The 24,069-nt window shown below is 42.5% G+C and overlaps 1 pseudogene; it reads left to right on the top strand.

The window, feature by feature from the left end:
- Positions 1–20,021: 20,021 nt before the first annotated feature.
- LOC115081199 lies at positions 20,022–22,978 on the top strand (annotated as a pseudogene).
- The last annotated feature ends 1,091 nt before the right edge of the window (positions 22,979–24,069 follow it).

The raw sequence follows: 24,069 nt of genomic DNA, 5'->3' as shown, positions 1-24,069 counted from the left end.
TCTTCCTTTCTTATAGGTAACATTACACAGGAATAGATGCAGGCTCTCTTCCTTTCTTATAGGTAACATTATACAGGAATAGATGCAGGCTCTCTTCCTTTCTTATAGGTAACGTTATACAGGAATAGATGCAGGCTCTCTTCTTTCTTATAGGTAACATTACACAGGAATAGATGCAGGCTCTCTTCCTTTCTTATAGGTAACATTACACAGGAATAGATGCAGGCTCTCTTCCTTTCTTATAGGTAACATTACACAGGAATAGATGCAGGCTCTCTTCCTTTCTTATAGGTAACGTTATACAGGAATAGATGCAGGCTCTCTTCCTTTCTTATAGGTAACGTTATACAGGAATAGATGCAGGCTCTCTTCTTTCTTATAGGAAACATTTTACAATAATAGATGAAGGGTCTCTTCCTTTCTTATAGGTAACATTATACAGGAATAGATGCAGGCTCTCTTCCATTCTTATAGGTAACATTATACAGGAACAGATGCAGGCTCTCTTCCTTTCTTATAGGTAACATTATACAGGAATAGATGCAGGCTCTCTTCCTTTCTTATAGGTAACATTATACAGGAATAGATGCAGGCTCTCTTCTTTCTTATAGGTAACATTACACAGGAATAGATGCAGGCTCTCTTCCTTTCTTATAGGTAACATTACACAGGAATAGATGCAGGCTCTCTTCCTTTCTTATAGGTAACATTATACAGGAATAGATGCAGGCTCTCTTCCTTTCTTATAGGTAACGTTATACAGGAATAGATGCAGGCTCTCTTCTTTCTTATAGGTAACATTACACAGGAATAGATGCAGGCTCTCTTCCTTTCTTATAGGTAACATTACACAGGAATAGATGCAGGCTCTCTTCCTTTCTTATAGGTAACATTACACAGGAATAGATGCAGGCTCTCTTCCTTTCTTATAGGTAACGTTATACAGGAATAGATGCAGGCTCTCTTCCTTTCTTATAGGTAACGTTATACAGGAATAGATGCAGGCTCTCTTCCTTTCTTATAGGTAACGTTATACAGGAATAGATGCAGGCTCTCTTCCTTTCTTATAGGTAACGTTATACAGGAATAGATGCAGGCTCTCTTCCTTTCTTATAGGTAACATTACACAGGAATAGATGCAGGCTCTCTTCCTTTCTTATAGGTAACATTACACAGGAATAGATGCAGGCTCTCTTCCTTTCTTATAGGTAACGTTACACAGGAATAGATGCAGGCTCTCTTCCTTTCTTATAGGTAACGTTATACAGGAATAGATGCAGGCTCTCTTCCTTTCTTATAGGTAACGTTATACAGGAATAGATGCAGGCTCTCTTCCTTTCTTATAGGTAACGTTATACAGGAATAGATGCAGGCTCTCTTCCTTTCTTATAGGTAACGTTTATACAGGAATAGATGCAGGCTCTCTTCCTTTCTTATAGGTAACGTTATACAGGAATAGATGCAGGCTCTCTTCCTTTCTTATAGGTAACGTTATACAGGAATAGATGCAGGCTCTCTTCCTTTCTTATAGGTAACGTTATACAGGAATAGATGCAGGCTCTCTTCCTTTCTTATAGGTAACGTTATACAGGAATAGATGCAGGCTCTCTTCCTTTCTTATAGGTAACGTTATACAGGAATAGATGCAGGCTCTCTTCCTTTCTTATAGGTAACGTTATACAGGAATAGATGCAGGCTCTCTTCCTTTCTTATAGGTAACGTTATACAGGAATAGATGCAGGCTCTCTTCCTTTCTTATAGGTAACGTTATACAGGAATAGATGCAGGCTCTCTTCCTTTCTTATAGGTAACGTTATACAGGAATAGATGCAGGCTCTCTTCCTTTCTTATAGGTAACGTTATACAGGAATAGATGCAGGCTCTCTTCCTTTCTTATAGGTAACGTTATACAGGAATAGATGCAGGCTCTCTTCCTTTCTTATAGGTAATGTTATACAGGAATAGATGCAGGTTCTCTCCTGTCAGGCTGTGTTGGCAGCAGTTCTCTTCCATTCTTATAGGCAACATTATACAGGAATAGATGCAGGGTCTCTTCCTTTCTTATAGGTAACATTATACAGGAATAGATGCAGGTTCTCTCCTGTCAGGCTGTGTTGGCAGCAGTTCTCTTCCATTCTTATAGGCAACATTATACAGGAATAGATGCAGGGTCTCTTCCTTTCTTATAGGTAACATTGTACAGGAATAGATGCAGGCTCTCTTCCATTCTTATAGGTAACATTGTACAGGAATAGATGCAGGCTCTCTTCCTTTCTTATAGGTAACATTATACAGGAATAGATGCAGGGTCTCTCCAGTCAGGCTGTGTTGGCAGCAGTTCCTCTCCTTACCTTTCTTATAGGTAACATTATACAGGAATAGATGCAGGGTCTCTTCCATTCTTATAGGTAACATTGTACAGGAATAGATGCAGGCTCTCTTCCATTCTTATAGGTAACATTGTACAGGAATAGATGCAGGCTCTCTTCCATTCTTATAGGTAACATTATACAGGAATAGATGCAGGCTCTCTTCCATTCTTATAGGTAACATTATACAGGAATAGATGCAGGCTCTCTTCCATTCTTATAGGTAACATTATACAGGAATAGATGCAGGCTCTCTTCCATTCTTATAGGTAACATTATACAGGAATAGATGCAGGCTCTCTTCCATTCTTATAGGTAACATTATACAGGAATAGATGCAGGCTCTCTTCCATTCTTATAGGTAACATTATACAGGAATAGATGCAGGCTCTCTTCCTTAGAGGTAACATTATACAGGAATAGATGCAGGGTCTCCCCTGTCAGGCTGTGTTGGTGGCAGTTTTCTTCCATTCTTATAGGTAACATTATACAGGAATAGATGCAGGCTCTCTTCCATTCTTATAGGTAACATTGTACAGGAATAGATGCAGGGTCTCTTCCTTTCTTATAGGTAACATTATACAGGAATAGATGCAGGGTCTCCCCTGTCAGGCTGTGTTGGCAGCAGTTCTCTTCCATTCTTATAGGTAACATTATACGGGAATAGATGCAGGCTCTTTCATTCTTAGGTAACATTATACAGGAATAGATGTAGGGTCTCTTCCTTTCTTATAGGTAACATTGTACAGGAATAGATGCAGGCTCTCTTCCTTTCTTATAGGTAACATTATACAGGAATAGATGCAGGGTCTCTTCCATTCTTATCGGTAACATTGTACAGGAATAGATGCAGGCTCTCTTCCTTTCTTATAGGTAACATTATACAGGAATAGATGCAGGCTCTCTTCCATTCTTATAGGTAACATTATACAGGAATAGATGCAGGCTCTCTTCCATTCTTATAGGTAACATTATACAGGAATAGATGCAGGCTCTCTTCCTTTCTTATAGGCAACATTATTGATAACTTTGGCTGAGAACTTTGGTTCATTCAGCCATTCCCAGAATCCTCAGCTGGTTGATTTACACTGACACTGTTGAAATATAGTGAATTGCTGACCCTCTCAGACTCAAGAATGTGGAAGATCTGGGAAACTTGTAGGCTCTGCAAAGCCTATAATTAAAGGCCAGGTGGGCATCAATGGCAATATTTAACTCATAATACAAGGAAGCTTGGTTCTCACGAAACCAACATACAAGCTTGTGATTCACAGATGCCTATCTCTGCTAACAGCAGCCAGGTGAATAAAGATTCCCTGAGGTTACAGCCTTAAAGTCCTGGCACCAGCAACAGAATTCAGGCCTACTGTCTATTCAGAACACAGACCTACTACCTGTTTACACAACACAGAAGATCAAAAGGAAATCAGAAGAAACAAAGTGCATCAAAGCCATGTTGATAAAGGAACTTATGGTGGGAGGGTGGTTTCAGGACAGACAGGTTTAGATGGAGAAAAACTCTCAATGGGTGAATGATCCTTTGACAAGCATTGGATCTATGTATGTGTTTAACTATAAAAGGGTCACTCCCTATATTCAATGAGATGCTGGTCATTTTGAAAGACAAAGGGCACCCAGTATCCAGAATCTCCCAGGAACACTTTTAAAGCCAAATAAAATTTACTTTATACTGTTTACTGAGTCTAAGTGTTCTTGTGTGCCTGGCCCTGAGTACAGAAATTATGTACATTTTTGGCGCCCAACGTGGGGCCCAATAGCTGTGGTTCTTATTCTTTGCTGTAGTGTTACTTTTGGTGGACAAAATTACACTAGGTTCTCGGACATTTAATTTGGCTTTACGTCCGAAGATAGTGTTGCCCAGGTAGACTGGAGGTTATCCCGGAGGATATTTGAGTTCAGAGAAGAAGCTTAACGAAGTTTTTGTGCGGCCGCTGGTTCCAGGTATGGAAGTAGGGAAAAAAAAAAATTTTCAAAAACGATGTTTAAGTATAAAAAATTTTTATTATCTGTATTTGTGTGTTTGTGTGCACATGTATAGTGATTGTATGTTCAACCTTCCTCAGGTATTTTGTTAGGTTTTTTTCTCTCTCTCCTTTCTGACTGTTTTCCCTTCAGTCCTCTAGGCTACCTTACAACTCTTTGTATTCTCATTGATTTTTGATGAATGGTCTGATGCTAACTCAATTCTTTTGAGTTTAACATCATTGGAAGTCAATCCTTTTATATCTTTTGAAGATCTATATTAAAACTAGCAGAACATAATAAAATAAAAAAAAACAGGAGAGGAGTCTAAGCTATATATTTTTTGCAATAGTGTAGGTTAAGCAGCTTGTGGTATAGGGGTGCCATCTAGTGGACAATATGCAAACTCCATTAGAGTTAGTTTTACATGTTAATCCCCTTAATGTTAAAGAAATTAAGGAATATCATCGTAAATGGATGAAGCCATCTAAAGCACATTCCGATTTTGTGTGGCCACAACATGGCTCATTACAATCTTCTGTGCTGTTAAATTTGCTTAAATATATTAGATTCAAAGAAAGGGAAATCGTTAGATAAGCATTTGTAAGTATTTGATTTATGGTATAGGCAGAGAGACTCTGTTAGCAAAAACTGAATGGGATAAGAAACCTCCACCATATGCCCCGGAGAATTCTCTGTTCCCTGACACTAGTTATTCAGGATTGTACCCAGTTTTATCAGAGGTTACTAATTTAGGGCATTTTCCATTATATACTATACCTAAAGAATTAGGACCTGTCAATCCAAAAGATGTAGCCCCAGGTTATAAACCATTGCAGTTAGATCCTCTCCTAGTGACTCCATTATCAGTTATTGATAATTCAGGAGAGGGTATGTCTGGGCAATCTCAGTCCCCCAGTGCTTTTGCTGCTGCTAAGCCAGAAGTGGTTTCCCCTGCTTCTGTGTCAGAGGAAGCACCGGTGGTAGTGCAGCCAGCAGAGGTATTTGTCCCTCCTTGGGTAGAATTACAGGAAGGATGGCAGGAGATGACTTGCATTTTGAAGGGGTTAATGCATCCATCTAACACTGTGCAATCAGGTTTAACTGTAGATGAGTTAAGAAAAAGGTTTGGAGAAGTGCTTACGCTTCCAATATCTGAAAGCGTAGAGAAAACAGGGGACAGTGATATTGTGGAGGGAGAGGATAAAAGCGTAAGGGAAAAGGTTAAGACAAAACAGAACAAGCTAGGAAAGTATTTTCCTAGACAGCCACCCAGGCAATGTAAGACTCACGGACGTGTAATTATACACGAAGGGAAGGATGAAGAAACAGCCTGTAGAGATGGAAATGGGATCTGATTATGGTAATCCAGAGTGTGTGTAAACAGACACCAAAAGAAATAGTGGCTGAGAAGCTAGTCGCTATTATGTGGATTTATGGGTGGATAGGTTATCTAGATGGACTGAGGACAGGAGAGGAGATATGTCCCCATATCCAAAACAGGGTTCTTTATCTTCCAGAGATATGAATGTAGCCCGCCAGTGTATTAGAGGTCCTTATGGGGATCCTGAGTGGGATGATCAATATATGAATGCTGGTTTAATGGTATGGGAGAAATATGAAAAGCAAGCAGGGACTGAAGCTGCACAGTATCCCCTGTTAGGGAGACCTAATGAGAGAGGGCAGGTTCTCCCTCGGTACACACCATGGCAATTTACTGATCTGTCTGACTAATTTAATCCTGCAATTGCCGCCGTTAACTAAGGGTGCAGGGGCATGGATTCGTGATTTTGAAAAATTAACTAGTGGATTGACGTTAGCCATCGGAGATATAAAAGCATTATTAGCTAGACTGCCTGGAATTGATGTAGATGCATTGTTTAGACAGGCTAGAATGAGGGAAATTACATTAGCTAATTCAGAATATGATGGTAATCCTTTTAATCATTTTCGTCAATGTCTGGGAAGCCTTAAGGCAAAACTTCCCTACACAAAGATTTATCAACCCTTATGTCACGTGTATGGGATGGGACAAATGATATCAGACTGCATGTGCAAGCAATGCAGGAAGACTGGTTTAGGCAGATGGAACAGCCATTTGACCAGCTCGGAATGTTACCTCTGTTTTTCCAAGCTTTAAGGAAAACGTTACCGAAAAGTGTACAACAAATTAGATCTTGTAGTAGGTTTAGAAAGCAAATTATGGCCAGAAATGTTCCTCAATATATGCCATTATGGGGATTTGTATATTAGGGAGAAAAATAAGGGGACGGATGATTTGACTAAAATTCAAACTAAGTTATGCTCTCTTCAGATTGAACAGCTGAAAAAACAGAGGAAGAGACAAATAAGGTGATTGGGACAGAAGGAGTTAAAGCATGTTCAGATAAAGAATTTGTCAGAATTTGTCAGAAGTACAACATGGGCAGGATGGGTGTAATGTAGGTTATCCCCATATTCACCCACAGAATCATTCCCAGAATCAAATGATAGGTGCAGTAATTACAGCTAGAGGAAATAACATCCGTGGTAGAGGGATGTTGTGAGGCAGAAGAGGGATAGGTGGACGAGGAATGTACGGGAGTCCATCACAAGGAGCTGGGATTGGACCTGATAGAAGAGCAGGTATAGACTGCTGGTTCTGTGGCAAATTTGGGCATTATGCATATGAATGTAGAGTCAATCCTGATAATAACAGTACTGGTAATAGAGGGAGACAAGGAGGATTCCCTCACTGGGATCCTGCAAATGAGATTCAAAGGTGTAGAGCAGGAAATGGGTATAATCAATGACTTTTAGGGGTGGTGCAAATTAGGGCAGGAACAGCAGATCCCATGTTGACAATACATATAAATAAACTGTGTACTTTTTTATTGGATTCAGGGGCAACCAAATCTGTGATCACCAGACTTCCTGAGGGAGTTGCATTGTCAGATGAAACTATCTGTACTATAGGATTTAATGGACAGAATAAGCTAGTACAGAGAACGGAAAAAACTAGGGTGCAGTTAGAAGGAAAAGTGATGAGTCAGTTTTTATATGCTCCAGAATGTCCAGTAAATTTGCTAGGAAGGGATTTGTTACAAGCCTTAGAAATAGAACTCTCATTTGCACCAAACTCCTCAGCACTACATTTAGCAAGGCAGTTTGTTAATATAACACACAAAGGACCAATTTCCTAATGTGCCTGAGACAGTGTGGGCAACTGAGAATGATCCGTATGGTAAAGTGCAGAGTATAGACTCTGTGGAAATCCAATTAAAGGCAGGTTATACGGGCCCTAAGCGTAGTCAGTACCCTTTATCTAGAGAAGCACAAGGAGTCAAGCCAGAAATTGCATCTCTTCTGAAACATGGGATAATAGTCTAGTGGTTCACCATTTAATACCCCGTTGTTCCCAATTTTGAAACCTTCAGGGAAATGGAGATTAGTGCAAGATTTACGTGCACTTAATGAAATGGTAGTGGTAGAATATCCTAATGTTACAAATCCAGCTACTATTTTACAAACTGAGCCATTAGGAAAGTGGTACACTGTTTTAGATTTGGCAAATGCATATTGTGTGCCTCTTGCTTGGCAAAGTAGGGAGTTAACTGCTTTCCAATATAAGCAGAGTTATCAGTGGGCTAGATTACCGCAAGGGTATGTAGAAAGTCCGTCTATTTTTTCTAAAATTCTGTCAAGATCTTCAGGCAGTACGTACTCAACTACCAGTGGGTGTCGCTGATCCAGTACGTGGATGACTTATTACTATCAGCATCTACACGGTCTGCATGCATGAAAGCAACTGAAATGCTTTTGCAGACATTAGCACAGGCTGGATATAAAGTGAATTCTGACAAAGCACAAATCTGTCAGTTACAAGTTTCATTTCTAGGATTGAATCTAGGAATAGAAGGAAAGAGCATTGGTTGTGCACTGCATGAACAAGTGTCAGAATTGGCAGTTCCTCAAACAGTGAAACAGTTAAAAAGTTTATTAGGTTTGTTAAATTTTTGCAGATTGTGGATTCCAGCTTTTAGTACCAAAAGCAAGTTACTGAGACGACATCTTAAAGGCAGCCCAGCTAGTGATGATACATTGATTTTAACTGAACAAGATTTGGAAATATTGCAGGACTTAGTGCAGTCAGTATTAAATGCTCCTAGTTTGGCTCTGGTTGATTTAAAATACCCAGTTGATTTATGGGTCTATCAGGGTTCAAATGGGTGGACAGCAGCAGCATCTCAACATAACATCACTCCCATTGCTTATTTTTCTGGCACTTTTGGAGTGGTAGAACAAGGATTTTCTGACTGAGCTAGGTATTGTTGCTTGCGCTGATGCTATATGTAAATTGCAGTCACATGTGCCAGGTATTCCAATTATATTACATACTTCTCATGCAGTTAAAACACTTATGGGAGATACTCATATTTCCTTTTCTGCTTCTAGGCTTGGGAAATATTCAGCCATATTGAATTCTACAGTGTTACATAGGACTATTACAAACGCATCTAAATTCAATTTTCTCCAAGATCTGCTAGAGGGAGCAGTTGTGCTTCCACACACCTGTGGAATCACGGCTTTGCCTTTACCTGATAACGTTGTTCTATCTAATGAACCTCTAGTTGAAGGAGATTTTTGGTTTACAGATGGGTCCTGTACAAAAGCAAGTCCAGGGTTTGCTGCTATTCAATATAACTCAGATGATCAAGTTCTCAGATGTGAGCAGTTTTCATTACCAATAGAAATGTCTGCGCAAGGAGCAGAGCTCTGTGCAGTTTCATGGGTATTATATTGTGCAGAATTGCCTGACTATCTTTACCGATTCGCATTATATATTTTCATCTGTTTATGAACATTTGAGAATGGAATAGGAGAGGATTTATGTCGGCTTCTGGAGAACCTTTCACATGTGCAGTTATGGGAATTTTATCACGTTTACAGGAAAGGGGAGAGGTTTATTAACAGCTATTTGTTGGGTGAAAGCTCACCATGCTGTTGATACATGGATCTATAGAGGAAATGCATTGGCAGATTATGCAGCACAAGAGGTTGCACAGACAGCTTGTCAGCCATCAGTAAAGGAATTAGTGCAGACTAGAGCACAAAAAGACACATGCTTAAGAACAGTCCAGCAATTACAGGAGTCAGCAACTATTGATGAGAGAGCAAAATGGAAAGCGGCTGGTTGTACAGTTATTAAAGATATGGGCTGGGTACATCCAGCAGGAACTTTGTGTTGTGCTTTGAATGTTTTAAATCTGTTACATGAAGCTCATTGGCCTCTACATAATAGTTCTAATACAATGTATCTGAATTTGTCTCAAAGTATATGGGCTCCAAATTTACAAAGCCTTTGTTCGCAATTTGTGACCAGATGTCCAATATGTGCTACTGCGAATCCCCGTAGAGGTGCAGTGACCCCTAGTGGACATATTCCAAAACCACAGGGACCTTATTTAGAATGGCATTGTGATTATACTGATATGATCCAATCCTGTTCTGGCTCTTGATATTTACTTATGTGTGTATGTCTATACACTCAATGGCTGGAAGCCATACCCTGTAAAGCAGAAGCTGGTACTTGTATGGCAAAAGCATTGCTGACCCACATAATACCCAGATTTGGGGTACCAGTGAAAATTGTGACAGATAATGGATCACATTTTAGAAATGAATTAATGCATGCAGTAACATCAGATCTGAACATCAAATGCCGTCATGTATCTGTATATAGACCTACATCTAATGGTTTGGCAGAGAGAATGAATGGAATTCTTAAAACAAAGTTAAGACAACTGATGTTGGCTTATGAGAAAAATTGGCGCACAGCTTTACCTGCTGCACTGATGGCAATCAGAATGAGCCCAGTGAGATCTATAGGACTCACTCCTTTTGAGCTGTGTATGGGTAGAGCTATGAATTTACCTCAAGTTGAGTATCAGAAACATGCTAAGGTACCAGATAACCTGTTTTTCTTAAACATTTGCAGGTTGCAAGTCAACAAATACATGCTGCCAGAGCTAAGCAATCCAAAGTGTTAGAACCTTCGAGGGTGTATGCAGTAGGAGATCTAGTCTATCGCCGCAACTTTACCCACAGAACTTGGAAAGATCCGGTGGATACTGGACCATACAGAATAACAACATTAACTCCTACAGCGGCTCGTTTAGATGCTGACACTACTTTTACTCATTTAATTGATTTGAGATTGTGCCCAAGCACAGAAGCTACTTGATGAGACTTTATTTTTAAATCTGCTTTTGCAGCCTCATGGGCTTGAATTGACTTTATTTTATTTTGTAGGATTCTTAGGAGTATTTAAGGACTTTTTTGTTTAAAGGACTAATCTTTGAACTGAAGTGTTTAGTAGATTTATATTCAAATTAGAAAGGTTACTGAGTTAGCTAATTTTGTTTTCTTTATTAGTAATAGATTTTAGAAATCATGTATGTTTTTTATTTACTCTGCTCTCTTCCTTACTCTTTTACTATTCTTTCCCCTGACCTTTTGCTTAATTTCTCTTTACCTATACATACACCCTTTTTCTACCAATATGTGGTATCAATGTATAAACATTCTATTACATCGTACCCCAACACTCCTTGTATTGCATGTTATCAACATTTTCATACCACTAAAATGGCAGGTTTTGTTCTGACAATACCACTATCTCTTTCAAATGTTTCTTGCTACTATCATGCTCTTGCCTGTCCAGTTGCTGGAATGCAAGCACAAGTATCTTCTCTTATTTCTTCTTTTGCTGCTTGTTTCTATGGTAATCAGACTTTTGGACCTCCTTATTCTATTCCCCCTGCTGCTAACGCTAATCAATATACTAAATTTGGTTTTTCCCCTTCTACAATGCTTTCCTTGTGGAATGCATCTGTTAATGAGACTTCCCCTGTGTGTCCTCAGCATTTACTTCGTCAGCTTAGTTACCTTACTTATTCTTGTAGAGAGACAGGAAAATGGATTATTTGTGGAACTTCGGGTACACCTACACTGTGTTTCTGCAATTCCTATACACCCTTCAATGACTTGTACCTTTAATCATTTTGCTTCTGTTAATACATGGCCACCTCCTTTTTCAGGCCCTTTATTTCATACTCAAAGATATGGCACATATCATCACCCCCCACCTTAGCTGCCATCTTAAACAAATCACTAGAAGGCGAACTCCCAACCGAACTAAAATCTGCAACCATCACTCCCATTCTAAAAAAGAAGAACCTAGATCAGTCATACCCAAATAACTACAGCCCCATATCCAATCTACCCCTACTAGCCAAATTGACAGAAAAGGCTGTTTTATCCCAACTAAACTAACATCTTGATTCATACAACATACTACACCCGAATCAACACGGATTTAGAAAAAATCACAGCACGGAAACACTTCTCGTCAACCTATCTAATGAAATTCTAAGAAGTGCTGACATCAAGATTAACCACCTCCTAATACTCCTAGACCTCTCCGCGGCATTCGATACCGTAGATCACAAAATCCTTCTATCTAGCCTCTCAAACATCGGCCTCTCCGGCATCACCCTCAAATGGTTCACCTCCTTCCTAAATAACAGATCCTTCAAGGTCACTATGAACAACATCTCATCAAAACCCCTCCCTCTAGACACCGGTGTACCACAAGGTTCTGCCCTTTCGGCCACCCTCTTTAACATCTATCTAATTCCTCTCTGCCACCTCATCTCCAGTCTTGGAATAACTTTCTTTCTGTACGCCGACGACATTCAGTTCATCATACCTGTCACCAACTCAATAGAAGACGCTCTTCGCACAGCTGCCAAACACCTAACCACAATTAGAAACATGCTCAACAAGTTAAAATTATGCCTAAACATGAATAAAACTGAATGTATCCTCATTGGAAGAAAGGTCTCAGACCAAACCATCTCCCACAACTCTCTTCTAATCAACATCTCCATACCTCTAAAAAGCTCAACAAAGGACCTCGGCGTATGGATCGATAAAGATCTCAACCTAAAAACATACATAGCAGCCAAAACCAAGGAAGGTTTCTATAAACTTCATGTACTAAAACACCTAAAACCGCTCCTCCACCATCAGGAATTCCGAACAGTACTACAATCCCTGATCTTCAGCAGCTTAGACTACTGCAACTCAATGTTATTAGGTCTCCCCAAATCCACCTTAAAACCGCTACAGTTGCTGCAAGAGTACTGACCAGAAATAAAAAATCAGATCACATCACCCCAATATTAAAGTCTACACTGGCTACCAATCATTCAGAGAATTGAATACAAAACCCTGACGATCATCCACGACACATTACACAATACAGTTAACTCCGCAGTCAGTAAAATGTTCCACCCCCACAAACCTCAATGGAACACCAGAACTTCTGAAAAACGTCTACTCGAAATACCCACATATCCCATGGCTAAGCTTACTAACACCAGAAATAGAGCTCTCTCCATAGCGGGGCCAAAACTCTGGAACGCCCTACCATGCTACCTCACCACTACCATCGAAAATAAATCATTCAAAAAAAGAACTGAAAACCTGGATCTTCAGCCAGACTTTCAATGATTTAAGCAATCCACAATTGTGATGCCTTAAGCCTCCCATCCTTCTCCCCTCTTCTCTGCATACCTACCCCTTCCTCCTTCCATTGCCTACCCCATCCCCCCTTTTTTCCTTTTCCCATTCATACTTTCTTGTATTCAGAGCACAAGTTTGTATATACCTTCCTAGTTTTTTGTTTCTATTTTCGTTATTTGACTTAACTAAAAATAACTTATTTGCTGTTACAACCTACTCTATATGCTATTTGCATATACTTATGTTTCTCATTGTTCTATGTATCATTGTTTCGTTTCAATGTAAACCGGGGTGAAGGCATGTGCTAAACCTCTGTATATAAAAGCTTCAAATAAATAAATAAATACTGTGCTTACCCATTTTTCCTTTTTTTTTCACAAAATGGTACTGGACCTTTTCTAGGTATTTCTTCTTGTGATACTGTCTATCATGCTATATATTTAGAATTTGGTTCACAGCCTCTTATGGATGTTTTCTGGCAATGTGGTATTTCTGTCTATCAGTTTCTTCCATTTCGATGGCGTGGTACTTGTGGTATGGTGATCTTAGCTGCACCTGTATTTATTACACCTCTTTCTATATTTTCACCCTCTGTTTTCAAAACATGTACGTCGTTCTGCTTATCTTACTCCAACTGATGTCCCTGAGTTTAAACTGTTTAGTAGAACTGAATTCTTTGCTTCTTGGCTGACACCTGGTGTTCAAGCTGCTGCAAATACCAAGTGGATTCAGACTACTCGTTATCAGTTTATGCAGTTTAACTACTGCAGGTCTTAATATTATCAATACTGAGCTCAGAGCAACTGCAATTACTGCTCAACAAAATAGGTTAGCTTTGGATTCAATCCTTGCATCTAAAGGAGGGGTTTGTGTTATCATTGGTACTGCATGTTGTACCTATATTCCTACGGCAGCTTATGAACATATGTCATTTGTTTTCCAACACCTACAAAATCTCTCATGTTATGTATGCACAAGGTGGTATAAATCCTGCTATTGATTCATGGTTTGACTCTATATTTTCCTGGTCTTTCAATCTCTTGGCTATGTAAGTTACTATTTTCTGTATTTGCTATCTTCTGTATACTGATTTTTGGCTGTTGTTGTTTTCAATGTTCTTTTTCACTTTTATCACATTCGTACTCGTTCTTCCTTATTACATGTACCTACTTCTATTCCTGGTTCTCAATATGAAACAGTTCTTCTGGCAGAGACTCATCTATTATAAACAATGTAATGAGAATACATATACTTTCTTCTTTAGTTCTTGCTTTATGCTAGTTATATTATGTGATGCAATATTATATGATTTGTAGTATGCAGACTATTTTTTAGTAGGAACAAATCACTCTCTTCATACTATTTAAGTATCGTATTTTCTTTTATGCAATGAAATTTCTAGATTAAGACAAATTATGATAGTATTATATTTGTAATTTAACCATAGAACTGGAGGATTTCTATTGTAATTCAGTTTTGATATTGTTTAGTGAATACTTGTGGGAGTATCATTCACATTAATTAGGAATCTAGAGGGCCACACAACTATGCACTACACTTGATAAATACCAAGGTTAGTGGTTAGGATACACTTAAGTTCCTTTGTTATGGCTCATCATCGAAGACTGGTTGTGTCACCTTTCCCATGGACAGTGCCACAAGAGGGAAAATGATAACTTTGGTTCATTCAGCCATTCCCAGAATCCTCAGCTGGTTGATTTACACTGACACTGTTGAAATACAGTGAATTGCTGACCCTCTCAGACTCAAGAATGTGGAAGATCTGGGAAACTTGTAGGCTCTGCAAAGCCTATAATTAAAGGCCAGGTGGGCATCAATGGCAACATTTTCCTCATAATACAAGGAAGCTTGGTTCTCACGAAACCAACATACAAGCTTGTGATTCACAGATGCCTATCTCTACTAACAGGAGCCAGGTGAATAAAGATTCCGTGAGGTTACAGCCTTAAAGTCCTGGCACCAGAATTCAGGCCTACTGTCTATTCAGAACACAGACCTACTACCTGTTTACACAACACAGAAGATCAAAAGGAGATCAGAAGAAACAAAGTGCATCAAAGCCATGTTGATAAAGGAACTTATGGTGGGAGGGTGGTTTCAGGACAGACAGGTTCAGATGGAGGAAAAACTGTCAATGGGTGAATGATCCTTTGACAAGCATTGGTTCTATGTATGTGTTTAACTATAAAAGAAGGGTCACTCCCTATATTCAATGAGATGCTGGTCATTTTGAAAGACAAAGGGCACCCAGTATCTCCTAGGAACACTTTTAAAGCCAAATAAAATTTACTTTATACCGTTTACTGAGTCTAAGTGTTCTTGTGTGCCTGGCCCTGAGTACAGAAATTATGTACATTATACAGGAATAGATGCAGGGTCTCTTCCATTCTTACACGTAACATTATACAGGAATAGATGCAGGCTCTCTTCCTTTCTTATAGGTAACATTATACAGGAATAGATGCAGGCTCTCTTCCTTTCTTATAGGTAACATTATACAGGAATAGATGCAGGGTCTCTCCTGTCAAGCTGTGTTGGTGCCTTCCTCCCCGCACCTTCTCCAACCTCTGCCTGGGCCGCGATCTCTCTCTCTGTACGGCTCGTTGCAGGTCGTGGCCGGACAGAGGGTGAGATCCTGGGACCCGGTCCCTCCCTCCACGTCCCCTCTGCCCGCGCCTCTCTCCACCGGGCATGGATCCGTCTCTCTGGGGTTCTCTGAAGGTCCTGCTCGCTGCGAAGGAACGGCTGGGACCGGGCTGTGCCCCGCCTCCTCACCCCTACCATCCAATCGCAGGAGCAGGAAGGGGTGGGGCTGCAGCAGGGCTCTCCTGTGATAGGCTCCGACCCTGCCTGTCTCGCGCTCGCAACCATAAAATATAATAATAATAAGAAAGAGCCACCAGCAGCTGGGGGTTTTACTACTTTCTACCATTCAAAATGGCCCAAATTTCACCAAAATTACCCCTTTCTAGTCCTTGTGATCAGTAACATCCTCTGTCTCGGAGAGGATATTGTAACCCACGGCATTACTAAGCTGGTGGGGCTTCCAACCCACAGTTTCAATGGTATTAACCCAGCTCTTAACCTTTAGACCAGCGAGGCTTTCACACCGAGTACTTTTCGGAACTTATATTTGACTTTTTCAGGGAATAAAAAAGCCTCCCCACCCACCTCCTAAAAGATTCACATTCACAGGCTCCAATCCCCTCTCTGTCAATCATGTGTCACTGAGACCCCTCCTCACATTCACAGGCTCTAATCCCCTCTCTGTCACTCTCATCTGTCACTGAGACCCCTTCTCACATTCACAGGCTCTAATCCCCTCTGTCACTCTCATGTGTCACTGAGCCCCCTCCTCACATTCACAGGCTCTAATCCTCTCTCTGCCATTCTCATGTGTCACTGGGACCCCTTCTCCCATTCACAGGCTCTAATCCCACCTCCATCTTTCTGTTTCACCAAGTCTTTGTTCTGGGTTCAGACCGCACTCCCTGGCCTTCTCCCTGGGGGTTAATCTCACTGGGGTCTACACTGGAAGTTATCTTAGGGTCCTATCACCTGCATGCACACAGGACTACCTCAGGGGCTTGCCCAATGTAAACACGGACCCATTCATGCACACTCTGAGTCCATGCATCACACTTCCACATCTTTACCATAGAACAGAGAATAAATACAATCTGATATCACAGAAGAGTTAATTGCAGATAATTTATGTATTTCCAACTTTTGTATTCTGTACACTCAGCAAAAAGATGACCTGAACTTGCAAAACACAAATAAACACACAATAAAAATATGATAATGTAGTTTAACTAGAGGAAGCCATTTACCCTAATCAGGAAAGAGAATACCTAATATATAGATAGATATGTATTCTCTTTCCTGATTAGGGTTTATGGATTCCTGTAGAGATATATCTCTCTCTATCTCTATCTCGAGAGAGATATCTATCTATCTATCTACAGGAATCCATAAAAAAAACACTCCAAGAGGTGTGGAGCAGATACAAGTTTCAATGTAGTTTTAACCTATAATTCTGTATTAAAGTCTATTCGCATGTACAAGTGTGAACAAAAACAAAGCACTTAAACCTGACACAAGATTATTCTGATAATATGTGCAGCCAGAACTGGTGGCTCCTTACAGTCATGAAATGATTCTCTGAAACAGCATTTGGAAGTAATATAAGGCTGCAGCTTTATTAGTCATTCAAACACCAGAGCCAACGTCAACACAAATCATCCGCCTGACCCCAGCAAGATGATCCCTTCGCAGGCCACCAAACCTGCAATATCCAGCAGTATCCTGCCGCTAACAGGGACCCCCACCACAGCCCAGCCACGTGCCTGAACCCCGTCACATGCAACTAATGCCCGAGTCACGAAAGCAGATTCCTAGCTCTAAACCCTGCCCCACAAGAATCAGGGCTCTGGTAACTCCACCATAGGGAGGGGGGTTGGGTGGAGAATCCACACAGCCCCCTCACCCCCCACAATAAAGATGCGGCCTAAACAAGGTGAAAAACAGACTCCAAGGCCTCCTGAATAGAACTGAGGAGTAGATCATTACCTACATTAGAAAGGTGAACACCGTCCCTGCCGTAAAGGCTGGGACAGGCACCCCAAGACCAAATGTGTGTATCGTGAACCTCCCCCCCCCCCCATGCATGACCAACCAGCACCCTGTCTGTTCAAGTTGACCCTACTACGACCCCAAATCCTCAAATCAATGCAGACAGGCCTAAGAACAATGTCTGACCAAATTAAGGGGCCGATGCAATAATCTTCGCTTTCTTAACGCACGCATGGCGCCTACAAGGGGGGGGCACCATGCAATATGTAAATTAGGGGGTCACGCTGGGGTCGCTTGCCGGGCTGCCGGTTATGAAGTCTGACACCGGTAAACTCAGCCTGGGTTTGCATAACCTGCCTGTCTGCCAGTCTGTGCAACAGACCATGCTATATAAGCAAAAAACAAACAAACACAAAAGCAAAAACTGCTCAACATCGCATAGAAATGGAGGAAACAGAGGCGGATTGTGGGAAAATATCAGCCCGGGGGAATTTTTCAAAACCAGCCCTCGGGGTATCTTATTCCCTCTCTCTGCAGCACCTGCATCAACACGCCAAGTCCTCTCTGAACCCTGCAGAATTAAGCCAAATATCTCCAAAGTGAATGTCACATTTTCCCTAAATAACTAAGAAATAGAGCCTACTCCGACCAGCAGTGAGTAAAGGAGGCTGTAGGACCCCCCCATTCCATCCATGCAAATTGGTTGGGGCCACCCCACAAGTCTGCTTAGCAGAAGACCTCACCTTAGTCGCACCTGCAGAACACAGACAGACCCTCGCCAAATACAAAATGAATAAATACTAAAGTATAACTAGAAACACGCAGACAAAATCTGAACTTGAAACCGAAACATGCCAGACTGTATGGAATGGAGAAACATATTCCTCACTAAACATCAAGAAATATAAAGTATCCTAATAGTAAAACCAAACTCATAGAAAGAATAAATATTTCATAATAACTGATGAAAAGAACATCTAATGATTACAAACATATAACTGCTTGGGAAATTGAAAAAACAAACATCGATAAACTATTTCAAAATAAATCAGCAAATACCACCCAATAATTAAAATTAAAGCTAAAATAAATCCCCTGCTCTCCGTATCCAGGAACTTTAGATTCCAGTCCCCCTGAGATGGTCATGGATTAGTAAGGGGTGGGAGATATGCACAGACTTTCTTCTCCATCATTCATTCATTCTCACACCTATGCTCACCAGAGCACATGTTTTCTCACAGACATGTTCACTGTGTCACACACTCATGCTCAATTACTCTTTTATACTCACACACAGGCCCACTGGCTCAAACATGTACTCATTGGCTCACTCGTTCTCTCTCGCTCTCAAACCTGCTCTAATAACCATAACAGGCCCGACTGTATTATGCAGTGCAACAATGGAAAAACAATTACAACTCACACAACTCATCAAGCAATAAAATCAAGAGATATAAGACATCATTCATAATATTAAAAGAAGAGAATGAATATCTCAACAGCCGACAAACATAGGGGACCCAATATTCAAAGCTTGCTCAGCTCTACTTAACCGGATAAGTAGGACTTGTGTGGTTAAGTAGCGGCTGCTGAACATTAATGGCTGCTTAGCCACCTAAATCCCTTATATGTCTAAAAATTTAGCTGCATAAGTTGGGGGGCGGAGTGACTTAGCTGCATAACTTATGCAACTAAGTAGCAATATTCTGTCTTAGCCACATAAAAGTTTACCAGCTGCGTTAGATGGTTATAACCGATACAGCTAAGCACAAATATATATGCGTATGGTCAGCGACACAGCCGTGCCACTGAATACACCGTGTAATTTAGCAGGATAAGCTATTTCCAGCCAAGTCACTTAAAATAAGCATCGTTCAATACTGGGCCCCTAAGGATTTAAAAAGTCTCATAAATTTGGTCTAATATTTCCCAAACACCAAAATAAATTTCAAATCAGCAGACACATGAAATAACACCCAAAACTTTAAAATAAAAAAATTAGATCATTAAATATCCAGCTCTCCGTACCATTAAATAAACACCCAGCATCTTCTGATCTCCCAGAGATTGTCGTGGCTTTGGGTGAAGGCGGCCACACAATCTTTATCCTCTCTCATGCAACTTCGGGTTCGGCAGCAAGGGCGGAATGCTGGGTTTGCCGAACACCTGCGAGCAGCACGGGGAAGGTTAAAATAAAAACAAACAAAAACACACCAGAGAAGCCGGGTGCTGGAAGAGCTCGCCCTCTAGCGGGCAGCGTGCGATTTACTCTTCCCGCCGTGCCTCCCGCATCCGCCCTCCTGTTTCGTCACTTCCGATTGGCTGCAGCCGATGAGGTCATCACTCTGCGACGGCTGCCGGAGGCCGAGAAAAAGGCGGCAGCCCCAAACTAACCCAGTCCGCACAAATACAGTTCTCCCGCAGAGCGGGTAAAAAAAAAAAATAAATAAATTAAATGGCCCAATCTAGCAGCGCGGTATATACGTCGTGCGACGCGCGGCCCGGCGCGTGACGTCATTACGCGCCCGTGACGATCGCGGAAGCGAGTTCCACGTGGTTTGCACATTACCGTAAGCAGGCGGAAAAAGTTCGGCAGGAGCTGCAGGGGCTTGCGAAGCGCCGTGGGCGCCATGGCTTCCGCGCTACAGCCCGCCGAGATAGGATTCGCGCAAAGACTGGCCTGCAACGAGAAGGTGTTACGGGACCGGGCCGTAAAGAGGCTGCGCAAGTACATCACCGTCAAGACGACCCAGCGGACGGGTGGTTTCAGCCCGGAAGAGCTCCTCAAGATCTGGAAAGGACTCTTTTACTGCATGTGGATGCAGGATAAACCCCTGCTGCAGGAGGCTCTGGCCGACACCATCTCTCAGCTCCTGCACGCTTTCCGGAACCGGCAGGCGCAGCGCACCTTTATTCAGACCTTCTGGCAAACCATGAGTCGCGAATGGAATGGCATAGACCGGCTGCGCCTGGATAAGTATTACCTGCTGAGCCGCAGGATGATGAGGCAGACCTTGGAGGTGCTGAAAAGAAACGCCTGGGATGGCAGCTTGGCGGAAGAGTTTCTGAACCTGCTCACGGAGGAGGTGCTGCACGGTGAGAGCAAGGCCCCGAACGGGATCCGATTTCACCTGATCGACATCTATCTCGAAGAACTGGCCCGTGTTGGAGCGGAGGAGCTCGTGGCCAGTCAGAACCTGCAGCTGATTGAGCCCTTCTGCAAGATTGCAGCCGAAACTAAAGACCCCTTTCTGATGCAGGCCATTGCCCGGGGTATCTTTGAAACTATTGTGGAGCAAGCACCTTTTGCCATAGAAGATTTGATGAATGAGCTGAAAACGAGCCGAGGTGATGTAGAAGAGAATGAAGAGAAAATATTGTCCAAAAAACCTTCTCCCAGACAGTTAAAAGCCAAGGAGAACAAAGGCTTGTTTATAGAAGATGGACTGGAAGCGGGGGAGGAAGGGGATGAAAAGGATAGTTGTGAAAGCATAGGGCCTGTCCTGCAGTTTGATTATAAGGCTGTGGCTGACAGACTCTTCGAATTAGCCAGTGGAAAAAGCACTCCTGCTCAGAACAGGAAGCGACTGTACAAACTGGTAAAAAGGTTTCAGGATTTAGCAGAAGGGATTTTCCCACAAGATGACTTCCCCGAAGACGTGTCTACAGACGAAGACGACAGATTCAGCAGCAGGCGATTCATGAAGAAGGCAAACAAAGTTTCAAAGAAGATCAAAGGTGAGCTAAAGAGAGGCAAAGATCAGGGTGAAAAAGAAAAAAAATCGAGCAACGTTGAGGTGGAAGCAGCGTCGGGTGTCAGGCTTAAGAAGAAGAAGAAGAGGAAAAGAGAGCCCAAAAGCGGTGGCCCTGAAACTGCCGCTGTCCAGGGCTCTTTGGATTCATCCAGAAATACCTGTGAGCTGGAAGCTGGCAAAAGGAGAAAGAGCACAGGGGCCAGCCTGGAAGCCTGCGAGAGCACAAAAACCAAGGCTCCTGGTGGGGGGCAGGAAGGCAGTAGTTGCTGCCCGGAGGACCTGCCGATCACTAGAACGCAAAATAAACAGAAACAATGCAAGGGAAAGGGGATAGAGGTGAACGCTGAATCTACAGAAATGCAGTTTGGAAATGTAAATAGGTCTTCTGAAGTTCCAGGGGGTAGAGCTGCAGCGTCAGTGGCCACCGAGATGAGGAAAGAGAGAGCCGCCTCCCCAGGCAATGGGAACGGTTCGCTTGCAACAGTAAGCAGGAGCTTAGTGAAACCTACTGAGGCAGAAGCACCCGTGCCCGTCACGCTCAAAAGGAAAGGAAAGCAGCGGATGGTGCCCACCCGGGCAGAGTCTCTCCTGAGGAAGGGAAAGAAAAGAAAAATCAAGAAAGCCTTGAGCTGCGGGGAAAGGAGCACAGCTCTGGAAACGGTCAGCAAGAAAAGCAAAATTAATAAAGAAGACGGAGAGTTTGTCAGGTTCGGGAAGATCGCTTCCCCCGAGGCCCTTATTCTGCAAGACCCCCCAAGGCGGCCTGGCCTCCTTCAGAACCGCAAAGCGCGCCAAGAAGCGGGGGTCCTGCGGCTCCAAGAGGGTCACCTTCGGGTTCAACAGAAACACCACGGCGGAATTCAAGACCACCGACAAGAGCATACTGGTGAGCCCAGAGGGAGCCTCCCGCGTCGCCTTCCACCCAGATCACAAGCCGGGGCACGGGGTGCTGAAGAGTCCACCTTCAAACGAACCCAGAACAAAATCTTTGCGCTCGCCGGTCAAGAGGCGCAGCACAGCCCAAGACTTCTTTTAAAAACCAGCACCGTTTTTCTTTGTCCCGTTTCATTATTATGTTTTAGAAAGCATCAGTTGGGCCTCTTCTGAACCCATTATGAATTGTGCATGAAAGAATCCGATTACGCTCCCTTCGGCGGCTCACGTTTAATGCAGAATTCGAGCAGCTGTATTGACTCCGGAGAAAACCTGGAGGCTTTTGCAGGCTGCGAGATACTTTGACGAACCAATTGTAAAATGCATTCGAGGACGTTTCACGCGTGCTCTCTCTTTTTGCAATAATTGACAGAGAGATTGAAGACAAAACGCTGTAACTGCAGTTGCCATGTTATCCCAGTTGTATGTGATTTGTTCTGCAGAACAAGCCGGTCCTGTCCAAGTCACACAGAAGCAAAAATGTAAATCATTTCTGTTCTAAAAATAAAAAAAAATTCTTAGCGTTTGGACGTGGATTATCAAATGATTCTGAGCTAAGTTTTTCACTGCCTCTTCTCCTTTTTTCTCTTTCCTGTCTTCCATCTGTTGAGTGTGAATTGCATTAAATAAAATAAAATGTCTTGTTGACAGGGGCTTGGGTCTTAGCAGAGGCCTCCGCATAATTTAACAGTTCAGTGCTGGGCCCTGCTTAATCTTCCAAATCAGATTTATTTCCAACCCTGCAGCTAACAGCATTCTCTGCACATCCTTTTGAAATTTGACAAAAATTCAGATTTTAATTGGGGGGGGTGGGGAAGGTGCACTAAAAATTTCATTTTGGAGCGGTTTTTCATTTTGTGGTTAATTTCATTAAAAAAAACCAAAAAACCCCTAAAAAACCTTTGCTTCTGTTCCCTCCCCACCTTAGTCTCCCCCCCCCCTTCCTGACAGGGCCTCCACACCCCCCTCTTAACTTACCCCATAGCCGCAGGGTCAGAATAGAGCAGGAGCGACTTCCCCTCTCGCTGCAGCCCCTGGAGCGGCCGGCGTCGTCCTCAAACGCGGCATCAGAGGGGCAGGAGCGACAGGATGTCAGTCCTGCCCCGTGTCAGCCCATGGAATGGGGTAAGATGTAGGAACGGGGTAATCAGTGGGGGTACTATTATTATTTATTTTTTTGGTGGTCCAGCTGCTTTACTTTTGAAACTGAAACCAAAGGAAAGTGATGTAAGGAGAGTCGAGGCGTGGTGCAAGGTTCGGCAGCTGGGATTCGATGCCAGGCAGTGCAGAGTCCTGCATGCCTGGATGTGATGGGGGGTGAAAGACTGACGTGCACAGACAGGCACAGGGAATGTAGGCCACTGCCTCTTGGTGCCAAGTTATTCCGAGGGCCGGCCTGTCTCCGTGCCTGAATTGGAGTTTGCTGCCGAGGCACCACTTCTCTTGCCAATGAAGAGAAAGTCAGCGCGGGGCTTCCAGCAGCCTTCCTGACGGATGGGCCCTGCCCCATGCTTGGCTTTCCAAGATGACAGGAAAGGCTGCTACAGGCCCCAGCTCTGATTTTTTTTTTTTGTTTTCTTCTTCAGGCACCGCTAGACCACTTGGGTCCATTTACGATGTTGATCCGAGTGTCGAGCTCCACGTGGGAATTTCTGTGCTCATCTGACCGAAGTGGAGAAACTGCTCCCGGGTCCGGCCTGGACTCCCTGGGCTCTTTCGGTCCTTATCTGCCATCCTTTACGAAATTCTGTTAAGACAGAGGCCATGGCTGAGAAGACTTTATAGTAGACGGGATGGGGGATTCAGTTCGGGAAGGAGCAACTTTGCTCGTGTGTCACCGCTGCAGGGATCTGTAAATATTTCCA

Source organism: Rhinatrema bivittatum, chromosome 19 (assembly GCF_901001135.1).
Source record: "Rhinatrema bivittatum chromosome 19, aRhiBiv1.1, whole genome shotgun sequence".
Classification (NCBI taxonomy): domain Eukaryota; kingdom Metazoa; phylum Chordata; class Amphibia; order Gymnophiona; family Rhinatrematidae; genus Rhinatrema; species Rhinatrema bivittatum.
The sequence above is the reverse complement of the archived record's forward strand: the minus strand, read 5'-3'. Positions and strand labels throughout refer to the sequence as shown.